Source organism: Anabrus simplex, chromosome 1 (assembly GCF_040414725.1).
Source record: "Anabrus simplex isolate iqAnaSimp1 chromosome 1, ASM4041472v1, whole genome shotgun sequence".
In the NCBI taxonomy this organism is placed as follows: Eukaryota; Metazoa; Arthropoda; class Insecta; order Orthoptera; family Tettigoniidae; genus Anabrus; species Anabrus simplex.
In genome coordinates, this window is record NC_090265.1 from 76382490 (window position 1) to 76397248 (window position 14759).

At 47.7% G+C, this 14759-nt stretch overlaps 6 non-coding genes across 6 annotated transcripts; all 6 read right to left on the reverse strand.

Moving 5' to 3' along the window:
* Window positions 1-5817: 5817 nt before the first annotated feature.
* Window positions 5818-5899, reverse strand: TRNAS-GCU (transfer RNA serine (anticodon GCU)). The gene has a single exon. It is a non-coding gene; the product is annotated as a tRNA-Ser (tRNA).
* A 1163-nt stretch (window positions 5900-7062) lies between these two features.
* TRNAS-GCU (transfer RNA serine (anticodon GCU)) lies at window positions 7063-7144 on the reverse strand. Its single transcript has one exon. It is a non-coding gene; the product is annotated as a tRNA-Ser (tRNA).
* Window positions 7145-8305: 1161 nt separating this feature from the next.
* On the reverse strand, window positions 8306-8387 carry TRNAS-GCU (transfer RNA serine (anticodon GCU)). The gene has a single exon. It is a non-coding gene; the product is annotated as a tRNA-Ser (tRNA).
* Window positions 8388-10558: 2171 nt separating this feature from the next.
* On the reverse strand, window positions 10559-10640 carry TRNAS-GCU (transfer RNA serine (anticodon GCU)). Its single transcript has one exon. It is a non-coding gene; the product is annotated as a tRNA-Ser (tRNA).
* A 1164-nt stretch (window positions 10641-11804) lies between these two features.
* Window positions 11805-11886, reverse strand: TRNAS-GCU (transfer RNA serine (anticodon GCU)). The gene has a single exon. It is a non-coding gene; the product is annotated as a tRNA-Ser (tRNA).
* A 1656-nt stretch (window positions 11887-13542) lies between these two features.
* TRNAS-GCU (transfer RNA serine (anticodon GCU)) lies at window positions 13543-13624 on the reverse strand. Its single transcript has one exon. It is a non-coding gene; the product is annotated as a tRNA-Ser (tRNA).
* Between the last annotated feature and the right edge of the window lie 1135 nt (window positions 13625-14759).

Here is a 14759-nt window from a genome sequence, read left to right on the forward strand (position 1 = left end):
TTCGCTAGGTGAAATTTCTTCAATCAATTGAACTTGCTTTTTAGGAATTCAGGCACTTCAACAAACAAGGACTCTCAAAGACATTTATGTTAGTGTGCCAGATAGTTCTCGACTATCAACGTGTCAATTCAAAGACTATCTTTTCAAGATAGAAGTGTATATAAAGACTGTAAACCTGTACATATTGTATAAAGACAAACTTTTCTCAAGATTCAATATTCCTTTTTGCTTCAAAATAAATTTCAGTTATTTATGTAAATATCATAAAGTGAAGCAATAAAAGTTGTGTTCTGTAAACTTCAACCTTGGTTACAACACAACTCTATGGCGACGAGGTAAAACCGCACCAACCTACAATTCTTCGCCCCAGTTGCCAACTCTATAGCGACGAGGTACACAAGCAACAATCTACACGTCATCAGCCCCAATCGCCAACTCTATAGCGACGAGGTAAACACGACACTACAATTCAACAGGCCCAGTTGTCAACTCTACGGCGACGTGCTAAACAACAACGACACTCCAACCAGTTCTGACACACAGCTTCCCTTACTCTTTCTTGCACGCATCTCGCAATGGCTACTGCGGAACAACTCGCTACGGTCTTCCAAGCCTTACAGCAGCAACAACAACAGTTTATGCAACAACAACAGGCAGCATTACTTCAGGCTATTCAGGCTATTTCTGTCTCTACACAGCCATCAGCTATTCCTCCGTTCTCTGCTTTTGATCCGGCTAAGGAAGAATGGTCAGTTTATTTAGCCCGTCTACAACAGCATTTCATCTGCCATTCTGTCACAGATGATCAACGCCGCCGCGCACTATTTCTTAGTTCGGTTGGCAATGCTACGTGTGAATTACTACGTAAATTAAGTCCGGAAGAACACTTATCTGAGGTACCCTTCACACAGCTCTTGGCCCGTCTCACGGAACACTATGCCAAAGCTCCTCATATAGTGGCTGCTCGATATAAATTTTTTCAGTGCAGAAAGCAACCCCATCAGACACATACTGAATGGATAACTGAATTGCGTGGTCTAGCTAAACCCTGCCAGTTCATCTGCTCCAAGGACGGTTGTGGTTCATCCTACACTGATTCTCTCATTCGGGACATGATAATTTTACATACTCCTGAAGACAAAATACGTTTTGACGCTGTCAAGCAGAGTAACCCTTCTTTAGAAGACGTCCAGCGTATTGCTACGGTTTATGAGCTTACTACCAAGACTGCCGCAGCCATAGCTTCTCCGCACGATGTTGCACAAGTCTCGCCTCAGGCCCGCAAGTCCTCTGCTACAGTGAACCGTACGGATAAGGCGCTCTCCACCAAGCATTCTCGCCAGGTTCCCTCTCGTAATGCTACACGGAAGCCCAATTCTAAAAGCACCTCGAAACTACTGCCTTCCTGCCGAGGTTGTTTCAAGCATCATGAACGTCGTGACTGTCGTTTTTTCAAAGCTACTTGTGAACGATGTAATAAACTTGGACACATTAAGACTGTCTGTCAAAGTTCGCTCCGCCCTGCTAAGACTACTGCAGCACGCCGGAAGCATATACAGCCCCGCCAAGACATGGAAGTTGATCAGATCAATCTTATTCTTCCCACAAAGGATTCTCACAAAATCATCATTCCTCTCTCATTCTCTGATCGATCTGTCGATTTTCAATTAGATACTGGATCACCTGTCTCTATTATTAACCTGACTACCTACCACGACTTAGGTTCACCTTCATGCTCTCCAGCTGACATCCAGCTCGTGACATTTAACAAGAAGAAAATTGACATCAAAGGTCAAATTAAGCTTCAGGCTAGTTATAAAGGAATTCAGAAGGCCATTCCTCTTCTCGTAGTTAACAACTACACTGCATCCAACATTATGGGCATGGATCTATTTAACTTATTTGGTTTCCAGATACATGACAACATTAACGTCGTATCTACATTGCATCCTACTTCTGACGTTACCGCTCTCTTAGCGCAGTTTCCTGAAGTCTTCGACTCTCAGCTCGGAACAGCAAAAGACTATACAGCTCACATACAGCTGAAATCCGGAGCTAAGCCTCGCTTCTTCAAAGCTCGTCCCGTACCCCTAGCACTTCAAGACCAGGTCACGAAAGAATTAGAAAGATGGATACAAACTGGAATTGTTGTACCAGTTACTTCTAGTCAATGGGCTACTCCACTCGTGGTACTCAAGAAACCTGATGGTAATGTTCGACTTTGTGGCGATTTTCGATCTACAGTCAACGCACAACTCGACACAGATATCTTTCCTATTCCACGTCCAGAAGACTTATTCCGTCGTCTCTCTGGTGGACAATTCTTCTCCCGAGTTGATCTTAAAGAAGCATATCTCCAGCTACTTTTAGACGAAGAATCTAAGAAATTTCTCACACTCAACACTCCTCTCGGACTGCTCCAGCTCCAGCGGCTCCCATTCGGTGTTTCATCCTCAGCGGCTATTTTTCAGCGCTATTTGGCTCAACTCACCGCCTCCATTCCCGGTTGTGCTAACTACCTGGATGATATTATTGTTACTGGAAAAGATCATCAGGAACATCTAACCAATCTACGCCTCCTTCTCCAGAAATTGAAAGACAATGGTCTACGAGCGAATCTCGCTAAATGTACCTTCTTTCAGCCTCAAGTTCACTACCTAGGACATATAATTGATAAGAATGGAATTCGTCCTAGTACACAGAATGTCTCAGCGATAGTAAACATGCCAGCACCTCAGAACCTCAAGCAGCTTCAGTCCTTCATCGGCAAAGCGAACTATTATAATAAGTTCATTCCACGCTTCGCTACAGTGGCAGCTCCATTAAACGCTCTACGTAAAAAAGGTGTTAAGTTTCAGTGGACTCCGCAATGCCAACAGGCATGGAAAACAATCAACAACGCCTTAATTCAAGCTATACAACTCACTCATTTTCAGCCCGACAAGATCATCACGCTAGCTACTGACGCTTCCGACTACGGTATCGGTGCCGTTCTCTCCCAGAAGGATCGTCATGGACAAGAACGCCCCATCGCCTTCGCTTCGAAAACACTTAATGACCATCAACGTCGATACTCACAGATAGAGAAAGAAGCTTTAGCCATCATCTTTGGTATTCGCCGTTTCAATGAATATCTCTATGGCAACCATTTCCTGATCATTACCGATCATAAGCCTCTTGTACACTTATTCCATCCTGGTAATAAGATCCCAGAGAATTCCCTCAGAAAGCTTCAAAGATGGTCCATGTTCCTTTCTGATTATTCCTATCAGATTGTATATCGAGCCACATCCCAGCATTGTAATGCTGATGCCCTCTCCCGCTTACCCGTTGGTCCTGATACTGCCTTCGATTCTCAAGAATCTGAATGTCTTCAGTTGGACGTAGAACTTGAAGATACTATATCCCGTTTTCCTATTGATGCTACTTGCATAGCTAAAGCTACGGATAAGGACAGTACACTTGCTACTGTACGTACTTACATCCGCAACGGTTGGCCTCTTCAGAGCACACTTCCTGCCCACCTGGCACCTTATCATCGTATGCAGCATCGTCTCACGACTCGTGCCGGAGTTGTATTACTAGAAGCAGGCACCATCTTCCGAGTGGTTATCCCACTTAGCCTACAGAAACAAGTTCTCGAATTATTACACCAAAGCCATTGGGGTATCTCCAGAACAAAGCAACTCGCCCGTCAACACTGCTACTGGCCCGGTATTGATGCCCCCATTGAAAAGCTAATACGTCATTGTGAGCAATGTCAAACGAATCAGAACGCCCCGTCTTCTGATCTTGCTTCATGGCCTCCTGCTACTACTCCATGGGAACGAGTTCACATCGATTTCGCAGGTCCTTTCCTCAATTCCATGTGGTTAATAGTCATCGATTCACTGTCAAACTTTCCATATGTAGTGGATATGCATTCGACTACTACAACCGAAGCTACCATTCGTGCTCTCCAGAAAATCTTTACTACAGAAGGTTTACCGCAAGTACTCATTTCAGACAACGGACCTCAATTTACAGCTACTGCTTTTCAGAACTTTTGTACACATAATGGCATTCGTCATATCCTAGCACCACCTTTTCACCCTCAATCTAATGGTGAAGCTGAACGCTTCGTACAGACATTTAAAAGAAGTATGAAGAAAGCTGTCTCTTCAGGCTTAACTAAAGACCAAGCCTTGCTCCAACTCTTAAACAACTACAGAACTCTACCAGGCGCTGATAATATCACTCCTGCACAGAAGCTCCATGGACGACCTCACAGAACTTTACTTTCTCTGTTACAGCCTCTTCCGGCCCAGCATAAGACCTCACCAACGAAGTTTTCCCTCAACGACAAGGTCTACACCAGGACATTCAAATCCAACCCACTCTGGATACCTGGAGTCATCTGCAGATCTTTGGGTCATCGTCTATACGAGATACAGACTACGGAGAAACGTATCTGCCGCCATCAAGATCAGATACGTCTGCGCTACCGCCCCTGTCCAGCTATTGATGCTATTGCTAAACCAGATAAATCTATTGCTGAACGAGCTTTAGATCATTTAATAACAATGGGTTCCTTTCAGGACGAGACAGCGCCACTCCGCCCAGTTCCAGCTCCGGACAATACAACAGAGTCATCAGCAGCTCCGCCCCAGCATCGCAGTCGCCGCCAGCGCCGCCGCCGTTTCACGCCGTACCGGCGTATTTAGGAGGGGAGGGTGTTGTATGTCCGGCGCTTCCTTCTCGCTCCGTCAGCCAGCTGCACGCGCGCCTGTGTATCATTCTGCTAGCTTCGACGCGCAGCCCTCAGTGCGCGTGCCTGACCATCGAGTGTACTATAAATAGGAGCTCCCTGCCTGCTCAATGGCCCACTTGCCCGGTGTCCAGCTCCAGAATACACCCTACGTCGAGCACGGAGGCTACTCCTCTTGAAAATGTGCTTCGACCAGGTGGACTGAATTTCTGGCAGTACGAGGTTTCACCTCTGGTCACCGCTCCCTTACCTGTTTCCGCTGCCTATGTTCCGTAATTCTTTTACAAGCCATTTTCATTCCCTAAGTTATGCAAGCTCCCTTAGTTTCGCTAGGTGAAATTTCTTCAATCAATTGAACTTGCTTTTTAGGAATTCAGGCACTTCAACAAACAAGGACTCTCAAAGACATTTATGTTAGTGTGCCAGATAGTTCTCGACTATCAACGTGTCAATTCAAAGACTATCTTTTCAAGATAGAAGTGTATATAAAGACTGTAAACCTGTACATATTGTATAAAGACAAACTTTTCTCAAGATTCAATATTCCTTTTTGCTTCAAAATAAATTTCAGTTATTTTGTAAATATCATAAAGTGAAGCAATAAAAGTTGTGTTCTGTAAACTTCAACCTTGGTTACAACAGTTTCACCCACTTTGGTTGGCAGTACTGCGGAAATGAAGTGAACCGACACTCTGCTCTCTACGCTGTCCACAATACCTAGGAAAGGTAGCGCTCTGGAAGACTCTTGCGTGCAGTAAAGGCCAGATTTTCCTCATGTAGTCCGGCTCCATGGCTAAATGGTTAGAGTTCTGGCCTTTAGTCACAGAGGACCCAGGTTAGATTCCCGGCGGGGTCGGAAATATTAACCATCACCGGTTAATTTCGCTGGCACGGGGACTGGGTACATGTTTCGTTTTCATCATTATTTCATCTTTATCACGGCGCGCAGGTCGTCTACGGGAGTCAAATCAAAAGACCTCCACCTGGTGAACCGTACACATCCTCGCACTCTCCCGGCACTAAAAGCCATTTTTTTTCCTCTTGCAATTCTTAAGGTTGAAACGAGCATCCGACGAGGACGGGATTCGAACCCACGCGTGCAGAGCACATTGGATTAGCAGTCCAACGCCTTAACCACTCGCCCACCTGGTCTCGCGGGTGGTTAGCATCAACAACATATGAAGAGAACGAAGAGAAAATGCTACTTCAGATTAGAGCCGAAGTACGAAGTAAGCTCAATTCGTCTCAACACGCGTAGGGCGCACTGAGGGACGTAACAAATGCGATACGGGCCCATTTGCCCCTCAAAATAATGTAAAACATACGAATAAATAAAATAAATTGGATTACAGCAGGTAGATAATATGCAGTCCGCCCCTGGGGTGTAGTGGTTAGTGTGATTAGCTGCCACCCCCGGCCTAGGCATCGGGTGCTCTAATACCGTCAGGGTCGGAAAAGAACAAGAGTTAACCCAAGGGAGGTCGGATATGATAGATGAAAGTAAGGAGCCTGGCACAAGTAACTGGAAGCAACGTTAGGACACAATAAGGACCCATGCTCACGAACTGAGAGCTCCTGAGGCCCATTTTAGTCACCTCCTACGACTGGTAGGGGATTGCGTGGGTACCGGTATTATTCTACCACCCCCATCCACAGAAGATCGCGCGGTTGACGTATAGGTCCTTATCTTCAGTTGTACTCTCTCCCTACTCAAAGTCTCAGGCTCCACGACACTGCTCTTGAGACGGTAGAGGTGGGGTATCTCGCTCATTTCGAAGGAAAAACCAACCCTGGAGGGTAAACTGATTAAGAAAAAAGGAAAGTAACCATACTCGTATGAAGTAGACATTGTTCAGAATTAGTTACATGTTATACTTTCACCCATTTGTTTCACCCACTTTGGTTGGCAGTACTGCGGAAATGAAGTGAACCGACACTCTGCTCTCTACGCTGTCCACAATACCTAGGAATGGTAGCGCTCTGGAAGACTCTTGCGTGCAGTAAAGGCCAGATTTTCCTCATGCAGTCCGGCTCCATGGCTAAATGGTTAGCGTTCTGGCCTTCAGTCACAGAGGACCCAGGTTAGATTCCCGGCAGGGTCGGAAAAATTGACCATCACTGGTTAATTTCGCTGGCACGGGGACTGGGTACAAGTTTCGTTTTCATCATTATTTCATCTTTATCACGGCGCGCAGGTCGTCTACGGGAGTCAAATCAAAAGACTTCCACCTGGTGAACCGTACATATCCTCGCACTCTCCCGGCATTAAAGCCATTTTTTTTCCTCTTGCAATTCTTAAGGTTAAAAAGAGCATCCGACGAGGATGGGATTCGAAGCCACGCGTGCAGAGCACATTGGATTAGCAGGCCAACGCCTTAACCACTCGGCCACCTCGTCCAGCGAGTGGTTTGCCTCAAGCACATATGAAGAGAACGAAGAGAAAATGCTAGTTCAGATTAGAGCCGAAGTACGAAGTAAGCTCAATTCGTCTCAACACGCTTAGAGCGCACTGAGTGACGTAACGAATGCGATACGGGCCCACTTGCCTCTCAAAATAATGTAAAACATACGAATAACTAAAATAAATTGGATTACAGCAGGTAGATAATATGCAGTCCGCCCCTGTGGTGTAGTGGTTAGTGTGATTAGCTGCCACCCCCGGCCTAGGCATCGAGTGCTCTAATACCGTCAGGGTCGAAAAGAACAAGAGTTACCCCAAGGAAGGTCGGATATGATAGATGAAAGTAAGGAGCCTGGCACAAGTAAGTGCAAGCAACGTTAGGACTCAATAAGGACCCATGCTCCCGAACTGAGAGCTCCTGAGGCCCATTTTGGTCACCTCTTAAGACAGGTAGGGGATTGCGTGGGTACCGGTATTATTGTATCACCCCAACCCGCAGAAGATCTCGTGGGCGAGGAATGGATCCTTATCTTCAGTTGTATTCTCTCCCTACTCAAAGTCTCAAGCTCCACGACACTGCTCTTGAGGCAGTAGAGGTGCGGTCGCTCGCTCAGTTCGAAGGAAAACCAACCCTGGAGCGTAAACGGATTAAGAAAAAAGAAAAGTAACCATACTCCTATGAAGTAGACATTGTTCTGAATTAGTCATATGTAATACTTTTAACATTTGTTTCACCCACTTTGGTTGGCAGTACTGCGGAAATGAAGTGAAACGACACTCTGCTCTCTACGCTGTCCACAATACCTAGCAAAGGCAGTGCTCTGGAAGACTCCTGCGTGCACTAAAGGCCAGATTTTCCTCATGCAGTCCGGCTCCATGGCTAAATGGTAAGCGTTCTCGCCTTTAGTCACAGAGGACCCAGGTTAGATTCCCGGCAGGGTCGGAAATATTAACCATCACTGGTTAACTTCGCTGGCACGGGTACTGGGTACATGTTTCGTTTTCATCATCATTTCATCTTTATCACGGCGCGCAGGTCGTCTACGGGAGTCAAATGAAAAGACCTGCACCTGGCGAACCGTACATATCCTCGGAATCTCCCGGCACTAAAAGCCATTTTTTTTCCTCTTGCAATTCATACGGTTAAAACGAGCATCCGACGAGGGTGGGATTCGAACCCACGCGTGCAGAGCACATTGGATTAGCAGTCCAACGCCTTAACCACTCGGCCACCTCGTCCCGCGAGTGGTTAGCCTCAAGCACATATGAAGAGAACGAAGAGAAAATGCTAGTTCAGATTAGAGCCGAAGTACGAAGTAAGCTCAATTCGTCTCAACACGCTTAGAGCGCACTGAGGGACGTAACGAATGCGATAACGGCCCACTTCATCATCATCATCATCTGTTTACCCTCCAGGTTCGGTTTTTCCGTCGGACTCAGCGAGGGATCCCACCTTTACCGCCTCAAGGCCAGTGTCCTGGAGCTTCAGACTCTTTGTCGGGGGATACAACTGAGGAGAATGACCAGTACCTCGCCCAGGCGGCCTCACCTGCTATGCTGAACAGGGGCCTTGTGGAGGGATGGGAAGATCGGATGGGATAGGCAAGGAAGAGGGAAGGAAGCGGCCGTGGCCTTAAGTTAGGTACCATCCCGGCATTCGCCTGGAGGAGAAGTGGAAAACACCGGAAAACCACTTCCAGGATGGCTGAGGTGGGAATCGAACCCACCTCTACTCAGTTGACCTCCCGAGGCTGAGTGGACCCCGTTCCAGCCCTCGTACCACTTTTCAAATTTCGTGGCAGAGCCGGGAATCGAACCCGGGCCTCCGGGGGTGGCAGCTAATTACGCTAACCACTACACCACAGAGGCGCGCTTACGGGTCCACTTGCCCCTCAAAATAATGTAAAACATACGAATAACTAAAATAAATAGGATTACAGCAGGTAGATAATATGCAGTCCGCCCCTGTGATGTAGCGGTTACTGTGATTAGCCGCCACCCCCGGCCTAGGCATCGAGTGCTCTAATACCGTCAGGCTCGGAAAAGAACAAGTGTTAACCCAAGGGAGGTCGGATATGACAGACGAATGTAAGGAGCCTGGCACTAGTAAGTGGAAGCAATGTTAGGACTCAATATGGACACATGCTCCCGAACTGAGAGCTCCTGACGCCCATTTTAGTCACCTCCTACGACTGGTAGGGGATTGCGTGGGTACCGGTATTATTCTACCACCCCCACCCACACAAGATCGCGCGGGCGAGGTATAGGTCCTTATCTTCAGTTGTACTCTCTCCCTACTCAAAGTCTCAGGCTCCACGACACTGCTCTTGAGGCGGTAGAGGTGGGGTACCTCGCTAAGTTCGAAGGAAAAACCAACCCTGGAGCGTAAACTGATTAAGAAAATAGAAAAGTAACCATACTCGTATGAAGTAGACATTGTTCTGAATTAGTTACATGTAATACTTTTACCCGTCCGCCTCTGTGGTGTAGTGGTTAGCGTGATTAGCTGCCACCCCCCGGAGGTCCGGGTTCGATTCCCGGCTCTGCCACGAAATTTGAAAAGTGGTATGAGGGCTGGAATGGGGTCCACTCAGCCTCGGGAGGTCAACTGAGTAGAGGTGGGTTCGATTCCCACCTCAGCCATCCTGGAAGTGGTTTTCCGTGGTTTCCCACTTCTCCTCCAGGCGAATGCCGGGATGGTACCTAACATAAGGCCACGGCCGCTTCCTTCCCTCTTCCTTGCCTATCCCTTCCAATTTTCCCATCCCTCCACAAGGCCCTTGTTCAGCATTGCAGGTGATGCCGCCTGGGCGAGGTACTGGTCATTCTCCCCAGTTGTATCCCCGACCAAGAGTCTGAAGCTCCAGGACACTGCCCTTGAGGCGGGAGAGGTGGGATCCCTCGCTGTGTCCGAGGGAAAAGCCGACCCTGGAGGGTAAACAGATGATGATGATGATGATGATGAATACATTTACCCATTTGTTTCACCCACTTTGGTTGGCAGTACTGCGGAAATGAAGTGAACCGACACTCTGCTCTCTACGCTGTCCACAATACCTAGGAATGGTAGCGCTCTGGAAGACTCTTGCGTGCAGTAAAGGCCAGATTTTCCTCATGTAGTCCGGCTCCATGGCTAAATGGTTAGCGTTCTGGCCTTTAGTCACAGAGGACCCAAGTTAGATTCCCGGCAGGGTCGGAAATATTAACCATCACTGGTTAATTTCGCTGACACGGGGACTGGGTACATGTTTCGTTTTCATCAGTATTTTATCTTTATCACGGCGCGCAGGTCGTCTACGGGAGTCAAATCAAAAGACCTCCACCTGGTGAACCGTACATATCCTCGCACACTCCCGGCACTAAAAGCCATTTTTTTTCCTCTTGCAATTCTTAAGGTTAAAACGAGCATCCGACGAGGACGGGATTCGAACCCACGCGTGCAGAGCACATTGGATTAGCAGTCCAACGCCTTAACCACTCGGCCACCTGGTCTCGCGGTTGGTTAGCATCAAGCACATGTGAAGAGAACGAAGAGAAAATGCTAGTTCATTTTAGAGCCGAAGTACGAAGTAAGCTCAATTCGTCTCAACACGCTTAGGGCGCACTGAGGGACGTAACAAATGCGATACGAGCCCACTTGCCCCTCAAAATAATGTAAAACATACGGATAAATAAAATAATTTGGATTACAGCAGGTAGATAATATGCAGTCCGCCCCTGTGGTGTAGTGGTTAGTGTGATTACCTGCCACCCCCGGCCTAGGCATCGAGTGCTCTAATACCGTCAGGGTCGGAAAAGAACAAGAGTTAACCCAAGGGAGGTCGGATATGATAGATGAAAGTAAGGAGCCTGGCACAAGTAAGTGGAAGCAACGTTAGGACACAATAAGGACCCATTCTCACGAACTGAGAGCTCCTGAGGCCCATTTTAGTCACCTCCTACGACTGGTAGGGGATTGCGTGGGTACCGGTATTATTCTACCACCCCCACCCACAGAAGATCGCGCGGTTTACGTATAGGTCCTTATCTTCAGTTGTACTCTCTCCCTACTCAAAGTCTCAGCCTCCACGACACTGCTCTTGAGGCGGTAGAGGTGGGGTATCTCGCTCATTTCGAAGGAAAAACCAACCCTGGAGGGTAAACTGATTAAGAAAAAAGGAAAGTAACCATACTCGTATGAAGTAGACATTGTTCTGAATTAGTTACATGTTATACTTTCACCCATTTGTTTCACCCACATTGGTTGGCAGTACTGCGGAAATGAAGTGAACCGACACTCTGCTCTCTACGCTGTCCACAATACCTAGGAATGGTAGCGCTCTGGAAGACTCCTGTGTGCACTAAAGGCCAGATTTTCCTCATGCAGTCCGGCTCCATGGCTAAATGGTTAGCGTTCTGGCCTTTAGTCACAGAGGACCCAGGTTAGATTCCCGGCAGGGTCGGAAATATTAACCATCACTGGTTAATTTCGCTGGCACGGGGGCTGGGTACATGTTTCGTTTTCATCATTATTTCATCTTTATCACGGCGCGCAGGTCGTCTACGGGAGTCAAATCAAAAAACCTCCACCTGGTGAACCGTACATATCCTCGCACTCTCCCGGCACTAAAAGCCATTTTTTTTCCTCTTGCAATTCTTAAGTTTAAAATGAGCATCCGACGAGGATGGGATTCGAACCCACGCGTGCAGAGCACATTGGATTAGCAGTCCAACGCCTTAACCACTCGGCCACCTTGTCTCGCGGGTGGTTAGCATCAAGCACATATGAAGAGAACGAAGAGAAAATGCTAGTTCAGATTAGAGCCGAAGTACGAAGTAAGCTCAATTCGTCTCAACACGCTTAGGGCGCACTGAGGGACGTAACGAATGCGATACGGGCACACTTCTTCTTCTTCTTAATCTGTTTATTGTCCAGGGTTGGCTTTTCCCTCGGACTTAGCGAGGGATCCCACCTCTACCGCCTCAAGGGCAGTGTCCTGGAACTTCAGACATCGGATCGGGGGATACAACTGGGGAGAATGATCAGTACCTCGCCCAGGCGGCCTCACCTGCTATACTGAACAGGGGCCTTGGTGGGGAATGGGAAGATTGGAAGGGATAGACAAGGAAGAGGGAAGGAAGCGGCCGTGGGCTTAAGTTAGGTACCATCCCGGCATTTGCCTGGAGGAGAAGTGGGAAACCACGGAAAACCACTTCCAGGATGGTTGAGGTGGGAATCGAACCCACCTCTACTCAGTTGACCTCCCGAGGCTGAGTGGACCCCGTTCCAGCCCTCGTACCACTTTTCAAATTTCGTGGCAGAGCCGGGAATCGAACCCGGGCCTCCGGGGGTGGCAGCTAATCACACTAAACACTACACCACAGAACGGGCCCACTTGCCCCTCAAAATAATGTAAAACATACGAATAACTAAAATAAATTGGATTACAGCAGGTAGATAATATGCAGTCCGCCCCTGTGATGTAGTGATTAGTGTGATTAGCTGCCACCCCCGGCCTAGGCATCGAGTGCTCTAATACCGTCAGGCTCGGAAAAGAACAAGCGTTAACCGCAGGGTGGTCGCATATGATAGATGAAAGTAAGGAGCCTGGCACAAGTAAGTGGAAGCAACGTTAGGACTCAATAAGGAACCATACTCCCGAACTGAGAGCTCCTGAGGCCCATTTTAGTCACCTCTTAAGACAGGTAGGTGATTGCGTGGGTACCGGTATTATTCTACCACCCCCACCCACAGAAGATCTCGTGGGCGAGGTATAGGTCCTTATCTTCAGTTGTACTCTCTCCCTACTCAAAGTCTCAGGCTCCACGACACTGCTCTTGAGGCGGTAGAGTTTGGGTCCCTCGCTCAGTTCGAAGGAAAAACCAACCCTGGAGCGAAAACGGATTAAGAATAAAGAAAAGTAACCATACTCCTATGAAGTAGACATTGTTCTGAATTAGTTATATGTAATACTCTTACCCATTTGTTTCACCGACTTTGGTTGGCAGTACTGCGGAAATGAAGTGAACCGACACCCCGCTCTCTACGCTGTCCACAATACCTAGGAAAGGTAGCGCTCTGGAAGACTCTTGCGTGCAGTAGAGGCCAGATTTTCCTCATGCAGTCCGGCTCCATGGCTAAATGGTTAGCGTTCTGGCCTTTAGTAACAGAGGACCCGGGTTAGATTCCCGGCAGGGTCGGAAATATTAACCATCACTGGTTAATTTCGCTAGCACGGGGACTGGGTACATGTTTCGTTTTCATCATTATTTCATCATTATCACGGCGCGCAGGTCGTCTATGGGGGTCAAATCAAAAGACCTCCACCTGGTGAACCGTACATATCCTCGGACTCTCCCGGCACTAAAAGCCATTTTTTTTCCTCTTGCAATTCTTAAGGTTAAAAGAAGTATCCGACGAGGATGGGATTCGAACCCACGCGTGCAGAGCACATTGGATTAGCAGTCCAACACCTTAATCACTCGGCCACCTCGTCCCGCGGGTGGTTAGCCTCAAGCACATATGAAGAGAACGAAGAGGAAATGCTAGTTCAGATTAGAGCCGAAGTACGAAGTAAGCTCAATTCGTCTCAACACGCTTAGAGCGCACTGAGGGACGTAAAGAATGCGATACGGGCCCACTTGCCCCTCAAAATAATGTAAAACATACGAATAACTAAAATAAATTGGATTACAGCAGGTAGATAATATGCAGTCCGCCCCTGTGATGTAGTGGTTAGTGTGATTAGCTGCCACCCCCGGCCTAGTCATCGAGTGCTCTAATACCGTCCGGCTCGGAAAAGAACAAGTGTTAACCCAAGGGAAGTCGGATATGACAGATGAATGTAAGGAGCCTGGCACAAGTAAGTGGAAGCAACGTTAGGACTCAATAAGGACACATGCTCCCGTACTGAGAGCTCCTGACGCCCATTTTAGTCACCTCCTACGACTGGTAGGGAATTGCGTGGGTACCGGTATTATTCTACCACCCCCACCCACAGAAGATCGCGCGGTTGAGGTATAGGTCCTTATCTTCAGTTGTACTCTCTCCCTACTCGAAGTCTCAGGCTCCACGACACTGCTCTTGAGGCGGTAGAGGTGGGGTACCTCGCTCATTTCGAAGGAAAAACCAACCCTGGAGCGTAAACTGATTAAGAAAAAAGGAAAGTAACCATACTCGTATGAAGTAGACATTGTTCTGAATTAGTTACATGTTATACTTTCACCCATTTGTTTCACCCACTTTGGTTGGCAGTACTGCGGAAATGAAGTGAACCGACACTCTGCTCTCTACGCTGTCCACAATACCTAGGAAAGGTAGCGCTCTGGAAGACTCTTGCGTGCAGTAAAGGCCAGATTTTCCTCATGCAGTCCGGCTCCAAGGCTAAATGGTTAGCGTTCTGTCCTTTAGTAACAGAGGACCCGGGTTAGATTCCCGGCAGGGTCGGAAATATTAACCATCACTGGTTAATTTCGCTGGCACGGGGACTGGGTACATGTATCGTTTTCACCATCACTTCATCTTTATCACGGCGCGCAGGTCGTCTATGGGTGTCAGATCAAAAGACCTGCACCTGGCGAACCGTACATATCCTCGGACTCTCCCGGCACTAAAAGCCATTTTTTTTCCTC